Consider the following 6,075-nt stretch of genomic DNA (forward strand, 5'->3'; position numbering starts at 1 on the left):
GTCTGTCACATTGAGTCTTAGGAATTTTTTTTTTTTTTTTTAGAGACGGAGTCTTGCTCTGTCGCCCAGGCTGGAGTGCAGTGGCGTGATCTCGGCTCACTGCAACCTCCGCCTCCTGGGTTCAAGCGATGCTCCTGCCTCAGCCTCCCGAATAGCTGGGATAACAGACCCCGCCATCATGCTCAGCTAAGTGTTGTATTTTTAGTAGAGATGGAGTTTCACCTTGTTGGCCAGGCTGGTCTCTATCTCCTGACCTTGTGATCCGCCCGTCTCAGCCTCCCAAAGTGCTGGGATTACAGGCATGAGCCACCGTGCCCGGCCAGGAATATTCTTTTTTTTTTTTTTTGAGACGGAGTCTCGCTCTGTGGCCCAGGCTGGAGTGCAGAGGCGCTATCTCGGCTCACTGCAAGCTCTGCCTCCCTGGTTCACGCCATTCTCCTGCCTCAGCCTCCCAAGTAGCTGGGACTACAGGCACCCGCCACCACGCCCAGCTAATTTTTTTGTATTTTTAGTAGAGACAGGGTTTCACCGTGTTAGCCAGGGTGTTCTCTATCTCCTGACCTCGTGATCTGCCCGCCTCGGCCTCCCAAAGTGCTGGGATTACAGGCGTGAGCCACAGTGCCCACCGGCCAGGAATACTCTTATTGAGGTTATTATTAAGTCACACTTTTAGGTGTAGAAAAGTCCTGTAGTCGAGTTGAAAACTTTATATGTTAATTCAAAACTTTCCTTCTCCCCCATATGAGACTCCACCTGTGGTCCTGGCATAGGGGGAAGTGTATTCTCTTTTTTCATTTCTCTTTGCCCTTTTGATCCTCCTTCCTCTTCTCAATGTACTATTTCCAGCTCCCCTAGGGTGAAGGGAGTTGATAAGGAGATTGTGGGAAAGGGCCTGTGCCACCTGCTGCAGGCTTCCTCAGGCAGTGCACCTACTGTGCGCCATACACGGTATCAAAAATCTGTGCCAGCGGAGGCTTTGATTTGCATCCCTTTGGCTAACGGAGATGCTGAGTATTTTTTCACTTGTATTCTCCTCTGTAGATTACCTATTTATGTTTTTGGTTGACTTACCTTTCTTGAATTTTTGTAATCATGTTTTCTTTCACTCTCTTAACATAAAAAGGAAATAAACAACTATCTCTATGCCTAGAAATGGTAACTATTAACCTTTTAAAACATTTTCTCTACCTTTTTAAAAACAATTTTATTTTTTAGAGCAGTTTTAGGTTCACAGCAAAATTGAACAGAAGGTACAGAGATTTCCCCAGTACCTCCTGCCCCCACATGCGCAGCCTCCCCTACTATCAACATCCTCCACCAGGGTGGTACATTTGTTACAGTCAATGCACCGCCATTGACACATCAGTTTTACCCAGAGTCCATAGTTCACCTTAGGGCTGGCTCTTGGTGTACATTTTGTGGATTTGGACAAATGTATAATGGCAACTATCTACCATTATAGTATCATACATATTAGTCTCATTGCCCTAAAAATCCTCCGTACTCTACTTATTCATCCCTCAATATAAATGAAGTAATTGACAGTGAGCCCATAGAGTTTTGCATCTGTCTGTTTTTAATAGAAAAAATAAAACACAGCAGATAAAATTGAGGGATACTTTAAAACCATAAAACCATAGGAACCATGAACTCTAAGTAGTATATTATTAATGTCCATGTTTTAAATTTATATAAATGGTAAAATACTCTACCCATATTCTGTCATTTACATCCTTAATCAACAATGTGCTTTTTAGCCAGGAGTAGTGGCTCAAGCCTGTAATCCCAGCACTTTGGGAGGTTGAGGCAGGCGGATCACCTGAAGTCAAGAGTTTGAGACCAGGCTGGGCAACAGGGTGAAACCCTGTCTCTACTAAAAATACAAAAGTTAGCCGGGCGTGGTGGCACATGCCTGTAATCAGTCCCAGCTACTCGGGAGGCTGAGGTACAAGAATTGTTTGAACTCGAGAGGCAAAGGTTGCAGTGAGATGAGATCGCACCGCTGTACTCCAGTCTGGGTGATAAAGTGAGACTTCCTTTCAAAAAACAAAAACACAATGTGCTTTTTAGATCTTTCCATTTTGTACATAAATATATATTATCTCCACTATAAATATATATTTATAAATAAATAATTATTCTTTCCACTATAAGACTATATTTATATATAAATGCATAAGTAAGAATATATTTTCTATATAATTATATATAAGAATATATTTATAACTATATTATATATTTATAATATGTAAGAATATATTAATATATCAATAATATAAGTTGATAGAAAAGTAAATATTTATATTGTATTTATGTAAGTATATAAGTACATTTATAAATATATAAGTATATTTAAATATATATTATATATAACAAATATATAAGAGGATATATTCTTTTAAAAAGTTTCTTTTAATTGCAGTATAGTGTTCCAGATGTGTATATGATTATTTAAAACCTTATAGCTGCCCTATAAGATTCTATCACATTTCTAAGGTTTTACTATTACAAGCAATGCTTCAGTAAACAATCTTTGCACTTGTTTTCCTGTGTTTGTGTGCAAATATTTACTGAGGATAGTTACTTAAAGTGGACTCTCTGACTGATAAGATATGTGCATTTTAATTTTATGTGCTTCTGACAAAATTTCCCCACTCCTGCTAGCAAGTTATGGTACACCCCGTGACTCCATATTCTTATTCGTAAGTGACAATAGTACCAAACATTTTCATTTTTATGAATCTGATGAATGAGATTGTTAAACTAAATCTGGCCTGCGGATGCCTCTGGACCTGGAGTCCTTATGTAATAAACTGCAAACTAACTTGTTAAACAAGCTGAAAGCCTAGCCTATGAGTAGTCTCAGCCAATTACAGCAGCTGAGTTTTCCCAATCACAGACTACAAACTGATCAGACCGTGTTCAAGTGAGGCAAACCCGGAGCTGTTACCAATCAAGCTTTCTTTACCTCACTGGTGTTTCCTTTCTGTAAATTTACCTCCATGCGTGCATCCACACATAATAAGCATAAAATCACTACAAAAATCATAACTGAAAAGGCTGATACATAATTGCACAAAAAATTAACATTTAATGCCTTCACACGTTTCGGAAGTGCTTCCTGTGGTTCTGGTTCTGAGGATGTCCAGTTAGAGAATTGCTCTTTGCTCAATGAAACTGTGTTAAATGTAACTTGTGCAAAGTTTTTATTCTAACAAAATATAAAGTTGTGTTTTATTTTGTAATTGATTTATTATGCCTCACTGTCCTTTATTTCATTAATATTGAGTATAACCAATGTTTAGCAGGCTTAATATTCATTTCTGTTTCTTCATTTTTTGCCCACTTTTCCTTGAGGATAATAGTTTTTACTGAGGTTTTAATAGATCTATATTTACTCAGCATATTAGCCTTCATTTTGTTCCATTGTATATTTTACTTTTCAGTATTCTTATGTGTTTTGGACACTTAGAAATGCTAAATTTTTGTGTAGTTACATACCTGCCTCTTTCTTTATGATTTCTATAGTTTATACTAATTATGATTGGATACATGAATGAATCTGTTTTCAGATAAGGACGGAATTCTGTTTAAAAAATCCACACTGATGAGGGCGGTGGCTCATGCCTGTAATTCCAGCACTTTGAGAGGCCTAGACAAGTGGACCTCCTGAGCCCAGGAGTTTGAGACCAGCCTGGGCAACATAGTGAGACCCCATCTCTACAAAAAGTACTAATAGGTGGGCATGGTGGTGTGCACCTGTAATTCTAGCTGCTCAGGAGACTGAGGTAGGAGGATCACTTGAACCTAAGATATCAAAGCTGCAGTGGACCGTGACTGTGCCATTGCACTCCAGCCTGGGTGACAGAGTGAGACCGTGTCTCAGGAAAAACAAATCCACACTATATAAATCATATTCTTAAACAGAATAGGAAGTAAAATTATATGAAAAAGTTAATGGAAATAAGTAAAAATATTACCTGAATTTTTAACAACATATGTAATTTGAGTTAAAGCCCCATATAATGAGCATAGCTACTTACCTAGTTTCTCCTTTTCAGGTACCAGGATAGTCCCAGTTCAGTGAACCCTAAAACAATGCTTATTGCAATGATTATTTCTGGACATCATGTCACAAACAATAAAATTTTTTTAAGAACTGTTTTGTGACATCGTACATTTGAGTAACATATTCCTTTTAGTGTATAGATAACCAGCAACATAAGATTATTCCAGGAATAATTAGACTCAACTACAACATAAAAACAAAATTATCATGTGGCCAAACATAAACCTAATCAGCTTCTTTTAATAAGTGACATTTGAAGTTAGCACAGTGAACCTTCCTGATATTACACAGAACCGTTATGTGACTGACATTTCCTGTGTGTAAATTCTACTCCATCTGTAATTGTCGGAATTGATTATTTAAGACTCGGCCGGATGCTATACTTTTCTGGACCTGGCATGTGTCTGAGTCACTGCCTCCCAGGATACTATCCTTCATTTGGTGTGCACTAGTGTTCTGTGCCCTTCCAGGACAGGACACTTGGAAAGAAACCCAAGATTCATAGAACAGATTTGTATGGCGTGGTACCAGCATGGAGAAAACACAAATTGCCTACTGGACCATAATAGATAAAAGTTAGAAGTAAACTATTGGTTTCCAGTGACTGGCATAAAAAAATAGGGCAACAGAAATTCTCATCCACAGTTACTAAATATTAAAATAGCTCCAAACCCAAGTCACTAAAGCTACCCACATGAAAGACACTTTGGGATTCCATGGTTGAAAACAAGCTCTAAACCCAATGGGAACCTTTACAGCAAAGCTGGCCTGTCTGTCATTAATCAGCTAAGGGATATGGGTTTAAATGTTTTCTGCTATATCTTTATATGGGACAGTCTTATTATTTTATTTCAACTGATTCTTTGAGTAAAGATTATTTTCTCAATTTTCCCTGTGACTGTTGGAATAACGTCATCACTTTTGCTTCATGGAGAATTCTTTTTTGTATCTGGTGGCAGAAGCTCTCCTATTTCCAGATGTAGAGAGGACAGAGCACTTTTGAAACACATACAGTGTCATGTGCTTAGCGTGGGCTGTATTTTTAATGCAATTTGATATTTAATCCTCACAACAGCTCTGCAAGCTTGAGGTTGTGGTCCACAATTTTCACCGATTGGGCGACTGAGATGCAGAAAGGCCACAGTTACTCAGTTTGTATGGGAGCAGTCCAAGGTTCAAACCCATGTCTGCTGGACAGTAAACTACTTTTCTTTTTACTGTTACACTCTTGTTGTACCTGTTTGGTACTCTCATTAAAAAATATATATAGCTGAGTGATCTCGGCCAAGCCACATTATCTTTCTGGCATGCTTTATAGTGCATAAAATAAGAGGAGTGAATGAAATAAGTATAAGCGTTTAACCTCATTTTTCTTTCAAATATTTGTTCAGTATATGTGATGTACTGAGGATCAAAATACTAAATAATAAATTGGCGTTTCGCTGGTAACAAAATTTATAAAAACATCCAAGAGTTAACTTAATAAGAAGTGCTAATGAAAGCACTATCAAATTGACATAATTAACATTCATAAAATATACCATCCCGAAATAGAAGAATACACATTTCTCTCTAGCTCACATGGAACAATCACTAAAATAGATTGAATTCCGGGACATAAAACACACTTTTATAAACTTAAAACATAGAAATCATACAACATATGTTCTTATACCACAATGGACTTGAACTAGAAATTATTAACAGAAAAAAAGGAACATTCTCAGGTTTTTGGAGATTAGACAACATGCTTCTAAGTAATATGTGGATAAAAAAAGAAGTCTCAATATACACTTAGAAAATATGTTGAACTAGGGCCAGGTGTGGTGGTTCACGCCTGTAATCCCAGCACTTTGGGAGGTCGAGACCAGGATCACCTGAGGTCAGGAGTTTGAGACTAGCTTGACCAACATGGCGAAACCCTGTCTCTACTAAAAATACAAAAATTACCTGGGCGTGGTGGCACCTGCCTGTAATCCCAGCTACTCAGGAGGCTGAGGCAGTAG

This window comes from Pongo abelii, chromosome 19 (assembly GCF_028885655.2).
Source record: "Pongo abelii isolate AG06213 chromosome 19, NHGRI_mPonAbe1-v2.0_pri, whole genome shotgun sequence".
Lineage (NCBI taxonomy): Eukaryota > Metazoa > Chordata > Mammalia > Primates > Hominidae > Pongo > Pongo abelii.